The sequence below is a fragment of the Cervus canadensis genome, chromosome 12 (assembly GCF_019320065.1).
Source record: "Cervus canadensis isolate Bull #8, Minnesota chromosome 12, ASM1932006v1, whole genome shotgun sequence".
NCBI classification, from domain to species: domain Eukaryota; kingdom Metazoa; phylum Chordata; class Mammalia; order Artiodactyla; family Cervidae; genus Cervus; species Cervus canadensis.
The window spans coordinates 19,415,119-19,441,029 of NC_057397.1; the positions used below are offsets into that span (position 1 = coordinate 19,415,119).

At 42.2% G+C, this 25,911-nt stretch overlaps 1 protein-coding gene and 1 pseudogene across 1 annotated transcript in view; one reads left to right on the forward strand and one right to left on the reverse strand.

Moving 5' to 3' along the window:
* The first annotated feature begins 1,252 nt into the window (after positions 1–1,252).
* SNTG1 (syntrophin gamma 1) overlaps positions 1,253–25,911 on the forward strand; it is a 381,189-nt gene continuing 356,530 nt past the window's right edge. The window contains exon 1 of the mRNA XM_043484136.1: positions 1,253–2,016. The gene's annotated coding sequence lies outside the window, so the exon portion shown is untranslated. The remainder of the gene's footprint in view (positions 2,017–25,911) is intronic.
* Positions 3,344–24,281, reverse strand: LOC122450924 (annotated as a pseudogene).

Genomic DNA, 25,911 nt, shown 5'->3' on the forward strand with positions numbered 1-25,911 from the left:
GGGAGCCCTCTGGACGCGCGGCGCCAGTCCCTGGGCTCGGATACCCCAAGCCGGCGTGGAGGACCGCGGTGCGCCCACGACTCCCTCTGTTGTCCGCATCCGGGCGCGAGGACTCTGAACGCCCGGCCGCTAGTAGGGCCTGGGACCCGCGTCGAGAAATTCGCGTTTATCTCCAGCGCCCTCACCCCACACCCGGTCCTTTCCTCTTGAGTTCCCTCCCAGGTCTCCAGCAATCTCCGGGAGCGGAAAATGACACTTGTGTAATCTCAGTGCCTGGAGAGGTGCGCCGTGGTACGACCCCCACCCCCAGCTACATTTCCCCTCTTTTCTATGGGTCCTTGGTTGTAATTTTGATCAGCTCTCTACCAGTTCCAACGTAGTACATTTCGGTCCCCCGCCTCACCCCACACGCGTCCGCACCAGGTGCCGCATGTGGGCGGCGGAGCCCTCGGTGGCCGTCCCGGGGACCCCCGCGCCGCCCCTCTTGGTGCGGGGGTCGGCGGCTGTGAGAGCCGGTGCCGCGGGCAGAGGTGGGGTCTGCGCGCCGCGGGGACGAGGGGCCGGAGAGGCCTGGGGGCAGCGAGCAGAAGCAGGCTAAAGAGCGGAAACCCGAGCCGGGACCGGCGGGCTGCGCTGCGTTCAGGCATTAGAAGGGCGGGGACGGCCGATCTTTCCCGCTGACTTTATCGTCCCCCGTTCGGTCCTTGAGAGACCGCCTCCCCCGCTGCCCTGCAGGGCCCGGGGCTGCGGACGCGCGCCAACCCGGCCTCGGGGAATGAGCCTGCGCCCGGCGCGCACCGCTGCCTCCCCGGCTCGGAGCCCGCGCTCACGCGTCCGCGTCCCGCCCGACCCCCTCCCAGAGGCTCGGCAAGGATTTCCAGCCAGTTCAGCAACGCTTTACAAGGTAGCGGGGCCTTTTCTTTCTTTCTTTTTCTTTTTTTATTTTCTGTTTTCATTGAACAGTAGTAACCTGTCGTTTCTGCTCGGAGGGTCTCGGTGCTGTGTCTAACCTGGGAATTTCACAAGGCGCTTCTCAGAATCCAAATGCGCACCCCCCACCCTCAATTGGTGATGGAGATTGCGGAGTCTTCCGAAATAGCCCTTTCCATCTTATGTAATTAGGGACCCACAGAAGCGCTGGATTTTCCACGGTACATAATCTATATTTATTCTCTCTCCCCCCTCCCTCTCTCGTGCGCGCGTGTGCGCGCGCGTGTGCGTGTGCTCCCGTTCATTTCTAGCATCAGGAAACTCGTTCGCGGCCACTGAAAAGTCAGGAGCGGCTCACAACTGATTTCCCACGGATTTCTGCCTCCAACGGCAGATGCTGTCCGGAAGCGGTGCCCCCAGACAAGCATGAGACCGTTATCTTGGAAAGCCGGTTAGCCCTGCCGCGTAAGAAGCGCCGGGGGAGGCGAGCCTGGAAGAACAGCTAACCGATCGCGTTCGCCGGTGGGGAAAAGTGCGGCGCGGGGCCGGGCCTGGGGTTCGGGCCCGCACTTCAGCACCGGCGGGGATGGACAGCGTCTTTGGACCGGGCCACCGCCGGGACCCCACTGCGCCGCCACGGTCCTCGCTGCCGCCGTCGTCGCCGAGGGCAGCCCGGCTCCCAGCTCGGCGCAGCTAAGGGGCTTCGTCTCCGAAGCCCCGGCGCCCCCCTGGCCGGCCGTGATAGACCGAAAGGGATCTTCCTGCCTGCTGCGACCCCCGCGCAGGGCTCAGAGAATCTCACCTGATCCACAGATTAAACTCGGCAGCAACTTCCAGGATAATTGTCGACAGGGGCCGGAGGAGCACCGGCAGCCCAGAGAGGCCGAAGTTGTCCGGCCTCTGAGAACCATGGGCTCTGCAGACGGGGTCCGAGCGCTCAGAGGAGGCCCGCGCTGCTCCAAATAAACAGGATGCTCCCGAGCGGGCTGCACCTGTTTTGGAAATAGCTTTGCGAGAGGATCTTCTAGACCTACTCACAACCTGGCATTAGAGAAACTGGAAGATTCTAATTCCTTTACTCGGCCGGTAAGTGATAATACTATTATTACTGTTTGTAACTCAAGTGACCCCCCCCCCCGCAAGATTTTAACAGAAAGATTAAAATAGTATTATTTTTTCCTTGTGGATTAAGATGATAAACAGTTTGATTTTTAAATGGTTGTTCCTGCGTAATGATCTTTGAGAAAATCTTGCCTAGTAAAGTAGTTGGATGTTTTACTTATCTGAAGTCCTTTATGTGACAAGAATATTAAAAATTATGTGTGTGTGTGTGTGTGTAAGCCTATATAAATATAGTAAAATTTTAGTTGGATATTTTTATTGATGATCTAGTATCTTTTTGAGTCTGTGTCTGTGTTTTCCCCCAAAAGAATACAATGTGGCATTTTGTAAGTTTTTTTTTCTCTTTGTGTTATGCATATAGTTTAAAGCGATCCTGTTTGTATCACATAGTATGCAAGACTGAAAAAGTTACTAGTAGTGATGGTTTCACCATCTGGTCTATTATATTTTATATGAATATAATGTGCCAAACTGTACACCTGGTCCCTCTCTCTACCCCAATCCTGAGTGTACCTACACTTGTGGATCTTAACCTACAGAAATACACACATTTTTATGCAGTCTTGTCTTTCTAGCCTTCTGAAGACTGCTTGCTCAAACCAGATCTGCCAGAAGGCAGAAAATGAGAAGCTGTAGCGTGCCTTTTTAGGAGAACAGGTTTCCAAAGCATTCTTAGTCCCATGAAAATGCATTTGTCACTGAAATCCACAAAGTGGTGGCGGGGGGCGGGGGGGAGGCAAGAGTTTTTGGATGAACCATAGCTTTAAAGTGTTTATGAAATCTATTTTCTGTTGACTCTTACTTTTGTAGCTTTAGAACTGCAATCATTCACAGTGACCTTGATGAGCATTCTGCTTTAAGAAAAGGGCTTTGCAGGGTAAAGACACAGATTTATAGCCCACGCCTGACATTTCACTAAGGGTTCGGTGGGTTCCACCAAGCATATCCAGTTAGTGGGGTGCAGGGCTTGGCAGGACTGACTCTGACAACCCTGTGAACACATGTGATGCTGTGAGCACGACCAGCCATGTGGGGAGAGTTGGCCCTTTTGAAAAAGCACAGTTCTTCAGGTTCTCCTTTTAATTTCATACGGCATCTATAATCAATCATAAAATACATCTCCATACTGCCCTGTTTTTCAATTTCATCACTCGAATCCTTGGAGGCAGTTAAGATGGCACTGGCCAGTGTGCTGAAAGGCCCTTGTTTTGCGTTGACTGAGAGCAGAAACTGCACTCTGGGGACAAATTGTTCTTAACTGTCACTTGCCACTTACCACAAACCTGCTTGCTTAGCAGAAAGGGAGAGCGGTGTCGGCGTCATGGAGCTCCTTGGGGGCTCTATTGCCCTATATGGGTCAGAAACGGCAATCTCGGGAGGAAAAATGCACTATTGATTTGAAATCCGTGCCAGGAGACCTGCGGTGTGCTCCTGACAAACCTGCTTTTGTGTGTTTGTTTTTTTCCCCTAGTCTGGAAGATGTGAACGTGAAATTGCCACTTATACTAACTAATCATGTTTTAAGAGAGTTGCAGCCTGTTGCTAGACTCTGAGTGTGGTTGTCAGTTAATAGCACAGATAGGCTGCCTGGTCAGCAGAGCATAAGATGGAAGCAGGCCTGTGGGCACGTGGCCGCAGTTACCTTCTCAGTGGCAGAGGGGGCAGGCTTTCTCCATGTGTGACAGAAACAGCACAAAGTAAAAGTTACCCTGGGCTCATCCCTTTAGAGATTTAATCACAGAGATAAATAACTGATTCACCGTTCCAAGCCCAGGCAAGCTGCCTGGAAGCTCTCCTTATCTTTGGGGAAATGTCATTGCGTTGAGACAGCATTTTGTAAACCAATTTAGTGCCTATATAAATTATAATCTCTAACTGCCCCCAGTCTCCCGGACTCCACAAAAGGAGTGGGTGGGCTAATGCAACCATACCACTTTTTGCATAGAATCCCTTGTCTCTAAAGAGAAATCAACACTTAATTCTAGGACATCCATGTCCTATTAAAATAGCTCTTTTTCCTGATTTTTTTCTTTTTGGTCTGTTACCAAAAAAGGATGCATGAAGTTTGAGAAGTATCAGACACAGTATCCAACATCCCTTCTCAGAGGAAGGATTCTGTTGGTGGGGGGTCAGTGTTTTTGTGTTGCTTCTACTTGAGACTCAGAGGAGAAAAGTGAAGTAGGATTGCATAAAGAGGACAATGGAAAGTGTATATAGGACTGCAGGATAATTTGAAATGAGTTCTGGAACCTGGTCAGTTACTTTTCTTCTTTTAACAAGAAATGATCTGCATGAGAGTGGGACAGAGAGTTCTGGCTTAAACCTTTATATTATACAAATATTATAGAAACATTTATCAGTCAGTATTATTATTTAGACCATCTAATTATTAACTGGATAATCTAGTGTGATTACTGACCATTAGATCCTATTGGATTGGAAGGTCCAGTTTGCCTTTGGAATTGCTTGCTTGGGTTTGAACCAAGTTATATACATGTTTACAAAAAATGTAAAAGAAGAGATGATTATTTTGGAAGTTAAGAAGTCCCTCAATAATTGATTGTTATTTTCATACCAATTAAAAGATTCTAGGCAAGCATCCTGGTTATTCATCCAATTCTATTAAGAAGGCAAAAGCCACTGAAGAAAAGTGTATCCTAAGCCAGAAATTATGTATATAGTTATTTCACCTCCAGTGAGTCATAGACTGGCACACAAATGGAGAGACCTCTCATTTTGTATTTTCTTCCTGTTTAGCTTGGCAGAATGAGTTGTGCATGGCACACATGGAAAGAGACAGCATCCTGCAGCATGAAATATGTTATGCATCGTCATGTAGCAGAACAAGACTTGTTTGACAGTCAGGACATGGGGATTCTTGAAATGCTGGTCATAAGATCTTGGGCAAGCCACTCAACCCACTGCTCAACTTTTTCTACCTAACACGGGGTACTTTATCTACCAGTTAAGATGCAGTCCTCTACATATGGTTGACGTCTAAGTATTTGTGGAATAAATGAAGAGATGCATATGCTGGAATATTGGAAAGTCTCAATATGATGCTCTTGAGAGTATTTTGGAAACTTAAGTGCTATATCTTTGAATTATTATGTCATATCTTATAGCAATCATTCCTTCACTCCTCAAAAAAGTCCCTTCTGATTACTATATGGCAACATGCTTCTTGCATTCTAAGAGCTTAAATGTAGGGAATATAATATTTCCCCGGGAATTCAGCATCAATTTTCTTATATCTCTCAATGGAAAAAATATTTTAATGCAGGGAAGACTTCATTTAAAAATAGTATTCAAAATTGACATCATGCATTAAACCAAATAGGCAAGACTAGGTCAACATGACACCCAAGTTCATTTTACTTACCCTTGACTCTTGAGCAATGCAGAGGTAGGGTGCTCTAACTACCCGTGTAGTCAAAAATTCATATGTAACTTTTGACTCCCCCCAGTAGCTTTCCCAGGTGGCTCAGTGATAAAGAATCCACCTGCCAGTGCAGGAGACCTGAGTTTTATCCCTGGGTCGGGAAGATTCCCTGGAGGAGAAAATGGCAACCCATTACCGAATTCTCACCTGAGAAATCCCATGTACAGAAGACCCTGGCAGTCCATAGGGTCACAAAAGTGTCAGACATGACTGAGCACGACATGCATGCACACTGACTGCTAATTGCCTACTCTTGACCAGAATCCTTACAATAATATAAATGATCCATTGACTCTGTGTGTTGTATATTTTATGCATTTATGATGTGCCTAGGGTTTTCTTGGTTTTTTTAGATTTTTTTTTTGGCTATGCATTTCTTCAGATCATCACCAATCTCAAAAAATTTAAACATACTTATTAAAAAAAATCTGGGTATAAGTGGACCCATGCAGTTCAAACCCATGTTTTTCAAGGGTCAACTGTACTTTCATTTTGACCTGAAATGAATCAACCACTGCATTTTTTGTCATAATTTTCTGGTTTGTAATGGAGAAGTAATGTTTACCATTAGTTATACCAATAAGGAAGCTAATAGGATTAAGTGGTCTTTAAAAACTCAACATCTGATAATACATCCAGAAAGCAATTTGTCTTGCTTCACCAACTAGTAAAGATGGAGTGGAGGGTAGACAGCATGGGACTTGTCCATGGGCAACCCTGGAAATGCTGTGGTCTTGGTTTAATCTAGATTCTATTCATAGGTGTCTCAGGAAATCTCCAGTTAAGTAACATTTCATGATTTATTTTCTTTCATCAGTTGGAGTTTTAAAAGTGGCTATAATTTTAAAAAAATGTAATCGATAAGCATTTGGTCTGTATAGATTTCTAGTGAAGTAAAGTTGCTCAGTTGTGTCCGACCCTTTGCGACCCCATGGGAGGAGCCTACCAGGCTCCTCCATCCATGGGATTTTCCAGGCAAGAGTACTGGAGTGGGTTGCCATTTCCTTCTTCAGAGTATCACTAAAAATACATAAAGTGTAAGTTTGAGAAATCTAAACTACCATTGGTGTCATAGTCAGTTTCCATATAGTCTGCTGGTTGAACTATTTGACTGAACTGGAAATGGAAAATTATATAACTGTCTAGTCAGTGATACAATGACGTTAAGTTTTTGGTTTGATTTGTTATCATTTACCAAAAAGGAAAAAGTAAATAAACAGTAGAGGAAAAAAAAAAGAGGAAAAAAGCAATGGGTGAAAAGTCATTAGAATAATGTCATTTGATCCAGAACCAGATTTGGGGTGAAATCTCTTGGTTTTTACCTGATTTAATTGGAATAAAATGGACTGCAAGTTGGACTCGGCACAGAGCCTCAGACCATGACTACTCTGATTTCAGTACCATTTGTTAAAAGCCAAAACTGACATATTTCGTCAGTCTTTTTCCAGTCCTTTCTGTCTCTTTCTAAAAGTGGGAGAATGAATCAGGACTTGGCAAAATAAAACTTCATCATAATATCTTTTAGAAGTTTACAAGAAAATATATCTCTAAAAATGAGGAGTGGCTGAGAAGAAATAACCACTCCATTTCTTTGGTCAAAATATTGTGGGAAAAGAGTCCCAAGAACAGGCAGGAATGAAGCCAGATCAACAACGTCCCATGATGTGTCTCTTCTGGCAACTCTTCCCCTTCTTTGTCCTCTGATACCTGCAATAGCAGCTGTGAAAAGTGAAAGTTAGTTGCACAGTCGTGTCGGACTCTTTGTGATTCCATGGACTGCAGCCTGTTCTGCTCCTCTGTCCATGGAATTCTCCAGGTAAGAGTACTGGAGTGGGTTGCCGTTTCCTTCTCCAGGGGATTTTCCCGTCCCTGGGATCAAACCCAGGTTTCCTACATTGCAGGCAGATTCTTTACCAGCTGAACCTAAAGGGAAGCCCCCAAAAGCAGCTGTAACCAGGTGAAAACCTTGGGGAACTGTAAGACCAAGAGAAAAACAGAATACCAGCTATTACTATGGTCTGTTAAATGCAGAGCTGCCTCCAATACAAGTTTTGATGCAGTTTTCAAGAAAAGGGGAGAGGTTATATTATAAGGTGGAAAGACCAGCAACTGTCCACTGCAGTGTCATGAAGAATTTACCAAAGGTTTCTAGGTCAGTTTCTATATCTACTGTTGATAGAATGCTCAGGAAGGTGGGCTCATAGGCTGCTGTCTCTCTAAAAGCTTGTTTTTGCAGGACGTTTTATTAACAAGATGAAATGTTCATAATGTGGCCTCGATGTAATTAAGACATCCCAGCTTTGTGGGCGTCCTTTCAGTTTGTTACTCAGAAATGACTAATATCCAGAGGACACACAAACAGAGCCAGAGACCAAAGTGGATAATAGTACTTCTGGCTGGAGAGCTTTTTTTTTCTATGTTTTTTCTTGCAGTTTTATATAATATATCCTCATTTATCAAGTGGTAAGCCTATACCAGTTTAGCTCAACTATTTATCTTTTGTTTCTCTGGTCTGATTTTAATCTTGAAGAAATAAATCTCCTAAGAGTAGATTAATTTAATTGCCTGAATACACCTCTGATTACAGCTCATATGAGCAAGTAGTTACGTGGTCAGGACCTTTAGAGCTCAGGTAAGTAAGATGAGGGTAGTTCATCTAATTCATTACATTCACAAACACACAGGCTGTTCATTTTTCTTTCCAAGTCCATCCTTTTTCTCTATTTACAAATCCTTTTAAGTGATTACTGAAAAATGAAACTTGCCTACTATCCACTGAAGCAATGTGTTTTTATTTTCCATTTCATATTTTGTTTCCATGGCGGTAAATTTCTGGGAAGTCCTAAAGGTAGATTATTTCACTGTTATATGAGGTTTTCGTGGGCCATATGACTGCATTCCAGGTGACTCAACCCCCTTGAGTTCCCATCCTCAGAGAGACTCAGTACTTCTGTGGCTTCAGCAGTTTTGTGAAATTCCCTCTCTAAGGCATCTTACCTATGAATTTCACAGCAGGACTGAGGCAAACATTCTGATTCCTGTTTTGCAAATGAGACAGTGAAGTCCAGGGAAGTTAGATGTGTCTCCATACATTGAGTCAAAATTAAGATTTGTGTCAATATTTCATATTTTCCATACTTTTTAGGTGGTTTGGAAAGAAGAAATATCTTTTGTCCCACTGATTACATGCGTCACTTCCTTCAAATTATGATTATAAACAAACAAACAGAGCAATTGTATTTTATTAACTTTTGCTTTTACTGTCTAAGGAATTGGAAGGGTTTAGATTCTCAAGGATTTGGAAGGTCTTGCAGATTATCTTGACCTTAATCTTACTCAGTGGAGGAGGGAATGGCTACCCACTCTAGTATTCTTGCCTGAAAAAAATCCCGTGGACAGGGAAGTCTGGCAGGCTACAGTTCTTGGGTTTGAAAAGAGTCAGACATGACTGAGCAACTAACACTTTCACTTCCATAATCTTGTACAAATAGGAGGGTTTGTGGATGTTGTGCTCGTATGTTGCATGTCATATTTTAGAAGCGTTGGTGAGTCAGAAAGGACCAGGGTTGATTCTGCTGCAGCGATTCAGGTTTGAGGTGATGAGAACTTGACCTCATGAGGTGCAGGTGAGCAGTGAGTCAGTTGAGACTGGATGGTAAGCTGATGGGTGATGGACTGCCACACAGAAAATGAGTCAAGCTAGGATATGTGCTTGGTACCTGCCATGGGCTGGATAAATACAAATGCACTTGGGCATAAAATGCCCATCTTTGGAAGGAAAGGTGTCAGACCTGACTTGGGACATGTCCAGTGAGTGGGGAACAGGTACAAGGACCAAATGGCAGGGGAGGAACCTTTGGTTTCAGAAGGAGGTGTAACCTGACATGCCCAGCTCAGAGCTGGCAAAATGGAAATGATTGCTGAAGCCGTGAAAATATAGCCTTAGTCTCTCAGTCTTGTCCAATTTTTTGTGACCCCATGGACCATAGCCCACCGAGCTCCTCTGTCCATGGAATTCTCCAGGTAAGAATACTGGAGTGGGTTGCCCTTCCCTTCTCCAGGAAATCTTCTCCACCCAGGGATCAAACCTGGCTACACAGCATTGCAGGCATATTCTTCATCATGTAAGCCACCAGGAAAGCCTGAAGATATATTACCTGTTTGAGAAAATGAAAGAAAAAGTGAAAGTGAAAGTGAATGTTGCTAAGTCATGTCTGACTCTTTGTGACCCCATGGACGGGAACCTGCCAGGCTCCTCTGTCCATGGAATTCTCCAGGCAAGAATACTAGAGTGGGTTGCCGTTACCTTCTTCAGGGGATCTTCCCGAGCCGGGGATTGAACCCAGGTCTCCCAAATTGCAGGCCGATTCTTTACTGTCTGAGCCCCCAGGGAAGCCAAAAATATCATATTTTACATAATAAATCTAAAAGAAATATAGATAATAGTTGGGAAGAGACCTATTTAAACTCTTATTCTTTCCAGTAAATTGTATATTCGTTTTAAGTGATCATGTAAAATACATCAAACATTCAAATAATTACTCATTTTTGTCACTGGAAGATTAACTTTCTTCCACTGGTGATATGTATCCTGTTGTTGATTTTACTTGAAAGGCTGCAATTGATCCTCAATAATAATAATAAAATGTCTTTTAATTATATAATTTTTATATCTCATTGATATTAGATCTTATGTAAAACTTCTATATTTTGCTAAAAGAAATTTCTGAGGGTAAAAATCAGTGCAGTGTTCTTCAGATCAATCTAAGTGTCCTCAATGCTTTTTCTGTCTCATGAGCTGAATAACTTCCATGGGAATGACTAGAATTTTCAAGCCAGGCCAGGCAAACAGAAATTTGTTTTTGTCTGATTTTCAAATTCCTTTCTTCAGCCTCTCAGATTCTCCATATAACTTGCTGACTGTATCTTGGTATAATACATTATCTAGTTTCTGGTGGCCAACTAAGTTTTCTAAGTCAACAGTGTGCCATTTAGCCAGTTACCTTGCAGAGCCCTAAAAGGCCCCCAGTAATGTGCAGGAGAGGATGTGCCACCAAACAGTGGGGGGCATGCCCTCATCACTGATGCAGTCAGTGGTTTGGTACATCCACGGGAGCTGCTTTGACTCAACAAGTCACATTTGCATCAACATGGGAGTTGAGTCAGTGAGTCTGTGCCCCCAGAGGTTAGGAGATGTGGACAGGGGAGCAGGGCAATGCGAAGAGGTACCCTGCCCTTGAGAAATGCAGTCATGCTGTCAAGTTCTATCTGTATGGAATCTCTGTGCCATTGTCTGTGTCCTTGGCAACCATCGGCAAGTCAGTCGCTCATGGTTACAGGAAGTTATCTGATTATAGATTTGTAAAGATGTGTTCTTTGTGAAGTAATCAGCTACTCTGCAGTTGTGAAATTAAAAGATGCTTGCTCCTTGGAAGGAGAAGTATGACAAACCTAGAAGCATATTAAAAAGCAGAGACATCATTTTGCTGACAAATATCTATATAGTCAAAACTATGGCTTTTCCAGTAGTCATGTTTGGGTGTGAGAGTTGGACCATAAGGAAAGCTGAGCATGGAAGAATTGATGCTTTTGAACCGTGGTACTAGGGAAGACTCTTGAGAATCCCTTGGGCAGCAGAGAGATCAAACCAGTAAATCCTAATGGAAATCAACCCCGAATATTCATTGGAAGGACTGCTGCTGAAGCTCCAATACTTTGGCTACCTGATACAAAGAGCCGACTCGTTGGAAAAGACCTTGTTGCTGGGAAAGATTGAGGGCAGGAGGAGAAAAGGGAGACAGAGGATGAGATGGTTAGATAGCATCACCGACACAATGGACAGGAGCTTGAGTGTACTCTGGGAGACAGTGAAGGACAGGGAAGCCTGGTGTGCTGCAGTTCATGGTGTTGCCAAGAGTCGGACACGACTTAGTGACTGAACGACAACAACTACTCTAGTATTAATGTAGTGACCAATGGCTATTTTTGTCCTTGTCTTTTTGACTAATGGAGTAATTACTTTCTGCCAGTTATTAAATTCAATGACCTCAGTGTAGATGGACGGTCAACACAGCTCTGTGGTGAGAACACTTCTGGTGTTTCTTAGTAGTTGCAGTGATTCTGCTTGGCTGTTTACTCTTATGTTCTGTCACTATTCCACCTGAAATGTCCTTTGGGAGCCTTTGTCCTTGTACCTCTAGGTCATATTCTGGGCAGTATATGCATACAAATTACATACTGTCCTACCCATTAAATCACAGGTGTCCTACATTTTTCAGGCAACTGTCAACAGTATTGATGGGTGTTGATACATTGTCATGCTTATGAATGTATAAAACTGTTTTGAGAAATAAGCAATTCTATTACATAGAACTCAGTGTGTTTTTTTTTCCCAGTGTAAATGAAATTTCTTTAAATCATACCCATACTTACTTTTTCTGAAGTTTTCTTTTTTTGGTTATGTATAAAAGTAGTAAATCATAAAATAATCAGTTAAATGGAGCCTAGAAATAACTTGGGCTTCCCAGGAGGCTCAGATGGTAAAGAATCTGCCTCCCAGTGTGGGAGACCTGGGTTCAATCCCTGGGCTGGGGAGATCCCCTGGGGAAGGAAATGGGTACCCACTCCAGTATTCTTGCCTAGAGAATTCCATGGATAGAGGAACCTGACAGGTTACAGTCCATGGGGTCACAAAGAGTTGGACACAACTGAGCATCTGAATAACAGCAACAGAAATCATTTACATTATTTTTACAAGCATATAAATCCCCCACTGGGCTATTTTCTCCTGAGCAGAATTAACCAAACTCCAAATGAAATGCACTCTCTTCCTTCCACATGTGTCTCCAGAATATTTGCATGTGAGCTACACTTCAATGTGCTTAGCTTTGCCAAATCACTGAGCTTTTTCAAGTTTATCAAGGATACACATTAAGAGATTGGATGACACGCCAGTGGGTAGAAGTCCTGGGCATGGATCTGAGACTATGTTATCAATATACCTATTCTTAATGAACGTAGAAGTTGACCACTTGGAACAAAGCTGAAATGGTACCAAAAAAAAAAACCAGTGTTTGGCATCTGATGAATTACTTAGCATCTCTTTTCGTAAAGAATAAAAGCTCTCTGGCTCCCAACAAAGAGTTTGTGAGCTGTATGGCAGTGTTTTGAACAAGAAGATCATTTATAAAAGCAGTCTTTATATTTAGGAAATAATTAGGGATGCAGCTGCAGGTTTTAATGACTTTTAATAAAGCCTGTTATAAAGTGAATTAGCAATAAATGCTTAGCAGAATGATACTGAATCAGGACATGATAGAACATTATTAGATCTGTTTATTGGATTGTTAAGGCAATGTATGTTTATGTAATACCAGTGGTTTTGTCATTTTCTAGGATATTTTGAAGGAAAGTTCAAGGTGGGTTGAATTTTAGTGAATGGGAGGAGTACATCAACTAGCCCTGATAAACCAGTAAATGTTTTTATTTATAACTAACTGATAAAGTGAAAAATCTGAAAGCTTCTTAAATTTCTGCAATATTTGGAATTATAGAACAATATTCATGTTGAAGATACAATATTCTGATCATTTAAAATTTTTGAGTCTTTCATAAGGAAAGTTGAATGTACTTTGTAGAAAATAATACTTTGTTAGAAATAATCTGTGCTCAAAGCTTGCTTGGTTGGCATTGCCAAAATCTAAATTTCAATGTCAAGTGGTCAGAATACTGATGAGTAGATGCACATACAGCTCATAACTCACCAGTTCATGTTTGCCCAAGTATTTTCAGGCCACCTGAGCATGTAGAATGGTACAGGGTAGATCCTTTTAAGGATCAAGTGTCGTCTCTGACCTCAAGGAGGCCAGAGTCTAATGAGGCAACGCAAGGGTACCTGGAGTCATGATGTCCCTGGAAGATAGAGCTGGAGATACAGTCAGCTTCGGAAACTGACCCTCAGAACATTCTGGAAACTTGCAAAAAGGTTCAAATTTGGCTCATGGTTTAGTCGACATAGAACAATCAATTATGGTTTAATCAGTGATGATGCTCCAGAGATGGTAAAGGAAGATCAAATACTGTTTATGGCTCCTCCCGGAACCATCCTTCAGAGTAAATGAGCAACCCAGGATGATGAGAAGCTAGAAAAGATGTTAAGTTTTAAAATCTCAAGCAGGTGAGATTGAATGTCCATTGGAGACGCTGCTAGGATAGCGATGCTGTGTTTGAATAATCACCTTTTTAACTTCTTATTTATTTTTAAATAATTACAGACACAAAGGAAACAGCAGAGATATTTCTTGTGAAGACTTCTCCCAGCTTCCCCCAGGGGTAACATCTTAGATCCTTATAGTACTGTACCATGACCAGAAGTTGATATTGCCACAATACTGTCAAACAGATTATAAATCTTATTTACAGCTCATTTTTTAAAAATAAATGAATCAGATTTTAATCACCCGGCTTTGTTAAACCCACAAGATCAAGTTCACAGCTTTTTCTAGTCTGTTTTCCCTAACCACATGACCTAATGTATTTTCTGAAACCTTTCATATTTTAAGAAAAACATATTCCACCTTTCGTTTTGCAACCCCAGAGCTGATTTCCCTAACATTCCCTGTAAATGGCCAATGTTCAACCTCAAAGAGACACTGCTGGAATGCAGCTAAACTACAGTCTCAAAGACCTTCAGAATGGTTTAAAAAGAAAAAAAAGGTTATCAAAGAAGATAGCCTCCAGTGTTCCTTGGAGAGGTTCTTCCTGAGTGTTCCACTTACTGAAATCTTCCCTCTGGAAACTGGAATATTCCATTCCTTTTGTCACAGGTTCTTTGGTGCTTAGACGGTATCGCACAGATGGGTCTGAGTCTTGTTTCCATAGGCGACCTTGGGGTCCATACCCACACCAGGCCAGCAGCAGTTCTCAGCCCGTGAGCCCTGAGCCAGCTGAGAGCCGTGGCAGAGTGAAGACTCATGACGTGCACTATGGAGTGCCTAGAAAAGCAGAACTAAGGGTTCCATTTGTTGTATTTCTCACTCTTCCTCTGGCAAGTTTCCCTTTGGTGACAGGTTCCCCTGGAGCTGACCCCTCCAGCCCTGGAAGTAACACAGGTACCGAGGCATCTGCTGCCTCATGTTTGCATGCTTTCCCACCAAGTCTGCTCCTTAGTGTTGCTATTTTGGCAGAGATGTCTGGTATTCAGAGACAGAAGAGGAATTTCCCCTTGTTTTGAGGGTACGAATTGTGACAACGGAGCTCTGCCATCTCAGGTAACAAACTCTAAGAAATACAAGTTTCTCCACAGTAATACTAATGCAAAAATCTCAGGATATGATCAGTTTCAATGGCCTGTATAAGGAATTCCTTTGTTGTTCAGTTGCTCAGTCTTGTCTGACTCTTTGCCATCTCGTGAACTGGAGCACACCAGGCTTCCCTGTCCACCGCCAACTCCTGGCTCTTGCTCAAACTCATGTCCATCGAGTTGGTGATGCCATCTAACCATCTCATCCTCTGCTGCCCCCTTCTCCTCCTGCCTTCAGTCTTGTGTCAGATGGACCACCTTGATGATCCAAGAGGGTTTCAGTCCTCTGGTTGCTGGCAGATGGGACTGCTCTGAGTGGCAGTTTTCTGCTGATCCAGTGCTATGATTTGCTCCAGCCAAAGAGCTTAGAATGCTAAAGCCTTGGTTCCTCTCATTTTTCACCACTACCAGACATTGGCAATCAAGGCTTGAACAATTTACTTTACTCCTGTAGCTTCTTGGAACTCATATTCCTCAGGCAACTTTTCCAGACTAAGTTCTACCAATTCAAAGTCATGTTTGACAACTTAAGCTTCCTGTCAGTTTACACCATTTTCAGGCACTCTGTTGCAAACCAAGATCATCACCTCAGGTAACCACTATGCTGCCAGTGGAAGCCAGGAGGAAACACTATCAAGATCAGATTTTTGTGTGCTGTTGAAGTAAACCACAGATGCTCAGACAGACTGCAATCTCTGTGGTGATGAAAAATTTGTGTGGTCCCACACGCAGATTGGTATCTGCTGAATAGTGTTTATTATCAATGGTCTGGGGATAAAACCTCACGGCATCATTGGCAGTCACCTCCATATTAAGATCTTCTATTCCAAGAATATGTTATATTAGCCAGTCTGTGGATAAGGTAGAGGAGCAGCTAGCGATGAGTATGCAGGGAACACCAACAGCATAGCTCGTTCATCCGTTCTCATCTGAACTCATTTGTGTGTGTGTGTGTAGTTCTGTATAATATACCCTGTGTGCTGATTTGCATCACTATCATCACAATCAAGACATAGTTCTTTTTAATCTCTGCAATAGAGATTTCTCATCTAACCCTTAATACTGTGACCACTCCCCACTCCCGTGGAGACACTCATCCATGCTCCAGCTCTAGAATTTTGTCTTTTTTGAGAATGTTATATTAATAAGATTGTGTAGTCTGTGATCTTCTGAAATGACGTTTGCTTTTCCATTCAGCATAATATTGAGCTCTGCCCAGGTCGCTGCTCGTGTTAGGTGTTTACCCCTCTTAATTTCTGAGTAGTATTTCATGATTCACTTGCACCAGCTTTTTGACCATGTACTATGTGAAGAGTATTTGGGTTGTTTCCAATTTGGGGCTTCTATGGATGTTACGAACATCCACATGGAAGTAGTTTGTTATTTAGTGATATGTAAACTGAATATCTCTGTATAAGTTCACTTGAATGCCTAACAGGATATATTAATAGTATTTCAAAGGCAGGCAGTAAGCAAAGGATTTGAAATAAGTAATACTGTTTAAAACTCTGGCTTTCCACTGATAAATGATGACAGTTTTGTACTCATTACTTTTGCTTTGTGAGCACTGGTTTCTGATATGTAGTAGGTGTAAAATAGTATTTTCTCTAAGACAATGCAGAATCTTAAACCATTCATTAATGGTCCCACATAATTATTGATTTTTAAAGAAGAGATTTTAGTTAATGTCATGTTTACTTGATTTTGTAAACACAGAATGGATTGTAGACCTAAATGTAAAACACAAAACTATAAAACTCCTACAGGACAACATAGGAGAAAATCTAGGTGATTGTAAGTATGGTGCTCACTTTCTAGATATATGACCAAAGGCACAATCCATTAGACAAAATAATCAAGAAGTTGGACTTCTCTAAAACTAAAGACCTCTCCTCTGTGAAAGACAACATCAAGAGAATGTGAAGGCAAGGCACAGATTAGGAGGACTTATTTTCAAAAGACATATCTGGTAAAGGACTCTGATCCAAAATATGTGAAGAACTCTTAAAGTTCAACGATTAACAAAATGATCAACTCAATTAACAAAATGGACCAAAGATCTAAACAGAGACCTCATCAAGGATGATATACAGTTGTTAAATAAGCATATGAAAAGATGTTCAACATTTAGGACTAGTCCAGTGCTGTAAAGGTTGAGGGAAGCAAAAATTAGTCTAGATTTGTAGTTAATAAAACTGACCAAGGAGTTCTGAGACTTTTGAAAGTACAGATTCTAGACCCTATTCTAGGTTTGCTAAATCCTAATCTCATCTCCTGGAGAAGGAAATGGCAACCCCCTCCAGTACTCTTGCCTGGAAAATCCCATGGACGGAGGAGCCTGGTAGACCATGCAGTCCATGGGGTCGTGAAGAGTCGGACATGACTGAGTGGCTTCACTTTAATCTCATCTCTGGAATGAAAGAGGGTGTGTACCTGTGTGTGTGTGCACATGTGCATGTACATGCATGTACCTGCATGTATGTGTACATGTATATGCACATGCAGTACACATGTGCATATTATATGTGTGCTCATGCACACATGTCTATAGACTACACACATGTGTAAGTGTGCTTGCAGTGCACTCACACACATGTCTGCACACACGTGTTCAAGCATGTGCACATGTGTCCATGCATGTGCGCACATGTACACATGTGTCTGTGCATATGTGCTGCATGTATATGCATATATACATTGTGGGCCTTTACACACATGCATGCATGTGCAAGTGTACAGGTATATGTGTTCACATACACATGTCTGCACATGTGTACATGTATGTGCACATGCATATATACACGGGTGTCTGTGTATATGTGTGCATGCATGTGTACACGAATATGTGTGCATATGTGTGTCTGTACATATGTGCACATGTGTGCATGCACACATATGTTCATGTATAGGTGTGTATCTGAATCACACATGTGTACATTCATGTGTATGTATGAGAGAGAGACAGAACTCTGGGGTATTTGAATATCTTCTTCCGAAATGAAATGTCTGAAGAGCATCCTAAAGAAATTAGGAACTAGAAACATTCCTTCAGGGACTCCTCCATATCATTTCCTTTACTAAAGGCACCTGAAGTCATAACTCCCTTCTTGGTATTGGGCATGGGCAGGTAGAGATGTGCAAGTGGAAATGTTGGATCACTGGAGGAATGTGTCCCCATGAGGAGGGGAAGCTCAGCCAAGAAGGAATCGTCACAGCAGAGGAGGTGGATCTGTCTGAAGACGTGCTGGTTTTGCGTTCCTAGTCCACTGGAGACAGAGGCTGAGGCATTGAACCAAGGAGTGAGCACCCTGCTTGGATGCAATCACCGTGGCCTCTCTGTTGTACACCTATTAGATTCTTTGTTGTCCACCCGCAGCTCCGGCCCAGTGGATTCAAGCTAGCATCCCCACACCTCTACCAACATAAAACCCAACACTGGGGTGCACCAGTGCCTGGCAGGCACCCTCATTTCTGGCCTTTACAGTTTATGTCCTCATCTCAATTTTCCATTCATTTTTCCTACTGGACCATGAGACATGGTTGTACCATCTCAGGTTTTTAAATACCCTGCTTCTGTTCCCCTGATTTTTCAGTGGATATGGATGACAGTGAACTTTGGCATTCACAGTCCTAAGGAACTTATTGATAATATGAAAAGGAAACCAATGAAAACCAATTAAAGTTGAAATTAAAAATGTCTCTAAACACTGAATAGTATCCTAATTGGAATGGATTGTATGAACTAAGTTGGCAGTGGCTGATGTTGTTTCTGAAATGCAAGAATCTTGAGGTCAGAGCAAACTAATGGATATAATTGAAAGGCTTCATGCATGGGTAAGGGCTATTAGCAGGGTTGGCCAAAATCATGTCAACCAAATTGATACTTATTTAAAATAAATTTAAAAACTGATCTAAGCAAAAGGAAGCTTTTCCTTTATTTTTATATGTGGCTTTCTTAATTATTTGCCTTGAAAAATTCAGGTTGCTGAAAGCGTCAAAGTTACTTTGGCTATTTATTGTATGAATTGATTTTACAGTGAACTTAATATTCTTAGAAGAATTATTATGCAACCTGCAATTTTAGAGAATTGTAAAAGTATCATTCATGTTTAGTAATTTAAATATAAATTGCTGATTGGTTGAAGTGAATTTTTCAGTATCTTGATTGTGGTGATATTAAGTACATGCAGCTTGTTGTATGTCAGTCATCCTCACAAAGGCTATTACAATTAATTTCATCTGTTTCTTTGTACTTTGGAAAGGTGACTCAGGAAATTTGAGATGATTGATGTGGCTTGTATTACATTCCTATTGGAGAGTGCTGATTGAGGGATCCATCTTTCAGTAAATGTGGGAACAAGAGGTGCATTAAACATCATCCCCGGGGTCTAGGGAGCCATGTAGAGAAGACGGAAAGTGCAGGACGAGGCACTGGGCTTTTTCGAGAAATAGAAGACCTGAGAAGCCATAGCTAAAAGTGTTTATGAAAATAGCCACCAAATGCAGGGTCCATGTGGTTAGACCTGGATTTCTCATTTCTCTTTAGAGTTGTTCAGCTCTTGACGACACTGTCATCTCTCCCCCTCCCTCTTTTGCATCACCTGCCGCTCTTCTTTCTGGATCCTCTGTTTCTCATCTTCCTTCCGAGTCCACAGCCTATTTCTCTGCTTCCTTTCATATCCTGTCAGTGATCCATCTTTTTTAAAAATTGAAGTATAGCTCATTTTCAATGTTGTGTTTGTTTCTTGTGTACACAAAGTGAATCAGTTTTATACATATACATATATCCACCCTTTTTAAAAAATTCTTTCCCCATATAGACCATTAATCAGAGCACTGAGTAAAGTTCTCTGTGCTATACAGTAGGTTCTCATTAATTACTTATTTTTTACACAGTATCAATAGTGTATATGTGTCAATTCGAATGTCCCAGTTCATCCCACACCACTTTATCCCCTTGGTGTCCATATGTTTGTTATCTATGTCTGTGTCTCTATTGTTGTTCAGTTGCTAAGCTGTGCCCGACTCTTTGTGACCCCGTGGACTGCAGCACAGCAGGCTCCTCTGCCCTCTCTTGTCTCCCAGAGTTTGCTCAAACTCATGTCCATAGATTCATCTGCATTAGTGTTCTAGATTCCACATGTATGTGTTAATATCTGATATTTGCTTTTCTCTTTCTGACTCACTTCACTCTGTATGACAGGCTCTAAGTCCATGTCTGTGCAAGTCATTGGTCTTACACTCTTGTTCGTATTGATCTTTGAATCTGCTTCTCTCCTCCATGGCTGTACCTGGGCCCCCCTCACTGGCCCCCAGATGCCTTCCAAATACATGCCACTTTCAGGTCAATTTTCTCAACCAGAAACCCCACTCTTCCCATGCCCTTGCTTACTACCTGCACTGCTGCACACAGAGGGACTCCTCAGCCAGATTTGCCAAACTGTTCGCAAGCTGCCCACCTGTCTTTAGTCCCGTGTGTGGTCCTTCCCTGGGGTGTGATCCAGTACCATGGGATCCGCTCGGCACATGCTGAACACTCTGCAGGCCATAGCTCATTTAACCTGTGTAGGGAAACTGGAAGGCAGGTAGAAACTGTAATCTTCATTTTATAGGTGAAGAAACAGGATGCATGTTCATTAGATCAGATTCTCAGGATGGAAACCTGATTCATTGTCATGATTCACATTATATTTGCACCATCCAGCCAGACTTCACATCTCGAGGGCTCCTCCCTCCCTTTCTTCCTTTCTTCCATTATTTTCTTGGTCCTCATGGCAGGACTTTAATTAATTATACTACATACTATCAGTCAGTGACTCAGCTAGAAGCTGTGATCATTGGTAGGTGATTTGAAGGGAGTTTAATAAATGGGTTATTTACAAATGTGGGTGGAACTTGGGGAAACAGCAGGCACATCAAGCATCCTCCTGAGGTATGCAAAGGGGTAAAGGACGGAGGGCAGGGATCCCACCTGGCCCCAGAGAAGGGACCATATGAAAGAGCCGCCTGCCACGATCTGCTTTCTTGAGAAGGCATTTTGCCACCCCAAGGACTCAACTGGCAGATACTTGAGAACAAACACCCCAGACACTTTTCCCCAGCCCCCCATTTCTTGCTGGCCCCTTCAAGCAGAAACTAGAGGAAGAGAGACATAGTCTATGCAGATCCACCTCCTGTGGCCAGAAGTGATGAAGAATACAGGTCAAAGAGTTTTTAAAGATGGGAATAGCCCTATAAAATAGGTGACATTTTGTGTGTGTTTTAAATTTATGCTATAATCCTGTTCTCTTTATGAATTACTTTCTTCAGTGTATGCAAAGATACCATTATGTTGTTTATGTCCTTGTAGTTCAGTACTCCTAATGGTAAAGAATCCACCTGCAATACAGAAGACTCAGGTTTGATCCCTGGGTCAGGAAGATCCCCTGGCAGAGGAAATGGCAACCTACTCCAGTACTCTTGCCTGGAAAATTCCATAAACAGTGGAACCTGGTGGGATACTGTTCATGGGGTCACCAAGAGTTGGACAAAACAGCAAAGAACACTTTACACTTTAAGTGCTGCATCGTATTCCTACTAGTGAACCACTGTATTAACATACCTGTCTACTAGTGAACTACTGTATTACACCTGCCTATGTACTAGTGAACAAGTGCATTAACCTACTTACCTACTAGTGAACTGTCTGCCAGTGAACTACAGTGAACTACTACATCATACCCAGATTGGTTCCAGTGACCAGATTCTGTGGGCAGTAGTGGGGTAGAGCCTTTGTGTATGTCTCCTATTGACTTACGGGTTTGCTGGGTCAGAAGGTTTGCACATTTTCAATTACATTAAGTGCTGTCAGACTATTTTTGTTTGAATTTTTCCTCTCTTCACTTGTGTGTGCAGACTTCCACTTTTGTACATTCTGAACATCCTTTGGCATATGCCAGTCTTTAATTTTGCTCTTCTGTTGAGTAAAAATTAATAAGTTGATATTTAAACTTCTATTTCTATTATTACTAGTAAATTCTAGAATCTTTTCAAATTTTTCAGTCATTAAGATCCCATTTGTAAATTGTCTGTTTATAGGCAGATGCTAATAAGTAGTTTAATTGAATGAAAGTGACCTTAGTATTCATCTAATCACAGCCTTTTAGGAGACCCTTGCCATTGACCACTTAGTACAGACACAGTAAATTTTCATTTAATAAAAAGCAATGTACCGCATTTTATTTTCTGTACATCTAATTTCTGCCATTTGCCTTTTGAGTTGGCTCAGTAACCATAGGTAACAAGTCATGAAATGACTCTTTTAAGCTGTCAGTCAATAGGCTTTTAGAACACACAGACTGACAACTTATTCTCTGGCTGTTTCCTATGCCCCATCCACCCCCAGTCCTCCTCCTCTGCCAAGTGCGTTGGGTTTCAGAGGACATTCTGAGCACAGGGCTCGTTTGGGAGGACAGCAGCTACTGGGAGGCCCTGCTGCATGAGAGCCATGCGGGAGAGATGCAGGCTGCCTCCCCAGACCATCCTGACCCGACGTGTCGGGAGGGGTCCTCCTGAGGCAGTGACCTTGCACTGATGCTCATAATTTAATGAACTTGAATTGGTTAAACCAGGGACCTTTGATGGACCAATATTTAATGCACTGTTGGGACCACTCTGGGCATTTAGAGTCTAGAACATTACCTAGATGGAATTCAGCAATAAAATGCCCCTTAGTGGTGTATATCTGAGTGAACACCTATCTTTCTAAGGCAGCTCTTCACCCCATGTTACTCTGCATTCCAGGAACTATTATTGCTTTTCCTGAAATGGTAAAACTGAAGAACAAGATTGCCTTCTAGAGCTAGGAGTTATAGATCATCACTCAGGGGAAAAGGTGTGAATTTGGTAGTGCCCCCATCCCACCTCCCTGCCACCTCAGAAGGCTTGAGCCAACGTTGCTGTGTGTCTGAGTGACACTATTCTGTCCAACTTGTAGAATTATAATCCTTGCCTCTGTCACCCCATAACCCATGTTTTCAAATATCACCGTGAACCCCACATTAACTATGTCTTATTTGGATGGAAATATCTCTATGTTTCTTTCCAAATTATGTTGCATGTAATATTCTTCTATTAAAATGAGTTTTTTCCCTATACAAACTTTTGCATCACTCAGTGTAACACATTTGAATTTAATTTCCATAAATATTTTTAAAGCAATCACATAAGTTTAACTGCTTAGTTTTTGTTATCATATTAATCAGCTAATGCATTTATTATTAATATTTTTAAAAAGCTTAAAAAAATTAAAGCAGGGAAATTTAATTTTGCAAGGTCTCTAAAGCATATAAAAAAGTTATAATGTAAATGTAGAGTTAAGAAATTATTAGCCGCCTAAAATTTATGTATTATAATTTTGGTGTTTAGTGTTTAGTAATTTAAAAAGTGATTTTTCTAAATGTCCCCTCCCAAATTATTTCAGCAGTCACTCTATCCATAGTTCATGCATCTCCGGATTCTTGTCTGATTTAACCTGGTGCCAGATCTTTGCAGGATCCCAATTCTGACCCACATTACATTTCACAACTACTTCACTGGGGAAAGAATATCTCCTCAAATGGTTAAACAGGGTATCAGGTTTGACTTTGCAGAGTTCCCTGTGGGCCGTGAGTCTAGAATTCTAGTTTAAGGATTAATGGAATTTATACTTATTCTGTAATCAGTAGACCCTGTGTTAGGAAGAAGTAGTTGGAGAAAAGACATTTGTGTCAGTTTCATAATACATGTTCTTAATTCTTTAATCTGAATATTCACTACTGTTTATTATTGTGTTTGTCACAAAGTTCCCCAATAAAACATTAATTGACATGAAATTTGTTCTTGTGGTGTGATGAATATTCTGAATATATATTTAATAATTATGTATTTAGTGCTCAGCTTAAGATACCATCTATTCAGTTCATCTTTTGTCTTTGGACTTAACAACATTCAGAGCAGTGTCAGAGTTTTGCCAAGTTACTTTGGTCTTGAAATGCACACACACTCCTAGGTTGATAGGCTGATAGGATCTGTGATTCAGGACTCGCATCTGACTGGAGGACCCTTCTGAGTCCCTGGAAGGTCAGCGTCGCCCCGGTACTCTGCTGGGCACCTGGAGACAATAGAGAGGTTTTATTTTCGGGGTATATATTCTGTTATAGGACTGCTCCAAATGTTTGAGCATCCATTTCACCTGCTCTCAGTGGTCTTGTTAATCGGCTCTTCCCTCAGTAATGCTCACTGGGGACATAGTGACACATGACCTGACTCCAGCAAGCATTTAGCTCGCATCCCTGAGTCTGCAGGTGACCCATGCCCAACTCACTGTGCTGGGCTCAGCCTTGCTTCAGGCTCAGGTAAGGGTAGGTCTTGTTGCACATGTGTGCTATACCTTCTGGGTCCTGTTCTCACACTGACGCGTGGAGCCTGCCAGGCTGGCAAGGACACAGGCTCACTCATGGCCTCCATGGCATCGGGTCACGAGCGTCCACTCCCAGCAAATAGCCCCGTCCAGGCCAGTGTGAGACGAGCAGGAGGCCAAGTACTTCCTCAACAATAATTCAAAAGATCATTCCTTTTAAATCTGATCTCTGCATGAAAGCGGGTCATTATAAGCTTCCCCTTTCATTGCAGATATAGTAGCTGAAAATCAGAAAGGTTAAATGTCCCGCCCTGGTGACAGTAAGGAGAAAGGCCAGCAGGCTCATCCAGTCTAATTGAGTCCAAAGCTGCTGTCTTTGCATTATTCCCATGGCTCCTCTCTGGCTCAGCATCCAGACTATAAATACATCAATTTGAAAGAAAACTTCATATTCCCCTTAAGAGTTCTCTTTTCCAACAATGCTACTGTTCCTCCTAGTTACCATCAGAATCTTTTAATTTTCCAGATAAATTCCAGCTGCTAAATACTGCGGTCACCATTACTTCATACTCACAATCACATTAAAATCTGCTACCACCACTAGACAAAATATTTAAAATAACTTTATAGATAAGATTAATCAATGTATGTCTGACCAGTTTAGGCTTCAATGGGAATCTCTGAATAAAATCTTGAAAACTCTGGGAGGTGTGTGTGGTTGTGGAATATATACATGTCCTAAGAAGTTAAGTCCTTTCTGAATTTTACTTGGGTTCTGGGAAATTATTTTAAAAAGTGTTTTAAAAATACTCACTTGAAAGTGGTGGTCGTAGCTTTTACTTTATAAAATTCCAGAGGAAGAGATTTCAGGGTTTCTTTTTATTTATTCATGAAGTAGAAAAGAGAATATTTCTTAGTGAAAAAGGGGAAAGAAAGGCTTATTAGTGAATAAAGTCTCACAGTGCGTTTCTGTAGTCAGACTGGGCCTTCAAATGTAATCTGAGTCTGCTCAATTTTATGAAAATCTGCTGTTCCCTGACACAGTGCCTCCTTTAATCTGGACAGGATGTAAACCGTGAAAAGATGAACCTTATATCTGTGTTAGATAATTCTTAGGAGATGTAACCTTTCAGTTCAGTTCAGTTCAGTTCAGTCGCTCAGTCGTGTCCGACTCTGCGACCCTGTGAATCGCAGCACGCCAGGCCTCCCTGTCCATCACCAACTCCCAGAGTTTACTCAAACTCATGCCCATGTAACCTTTAGTTGAATTCAAATTTTGTGTGAATTGCATACCATTTTAAAATCTTTTCTTAAAATGAACATGCCCATAAGTGTTTATATTTTCACTTTTTATATTAACATCTTCAATGCATGGGCTTCCCAGGCGGCACTAGTGATAAAGAACCTGTTTGCTAATGCAGGAGATGCAAAAGATTCGGGTTCGATCCCTGGGTCGGGAAGATCCCCTGGAGAAGGGCATGGCAACCCACTCCAGTATTCTTGTCTGGAGAATCCTATGGACAGAGGAGCCTGGCGGGCTGCAGTTCAAAGAGTTGGACACGACTGAGCGACTAAACACACAAACGCATAATACTCAAAATACATGTTTAACACATTTACTAAAATTAAGTACTCCTTGATTGCTGCATAAGATTAACAGGAGACTAAAAGCCTGTCCTCAGTACAGCTATGAATTATCCTCAGTGAGCATTACAGGCACAAACAGGACTGGAGGGG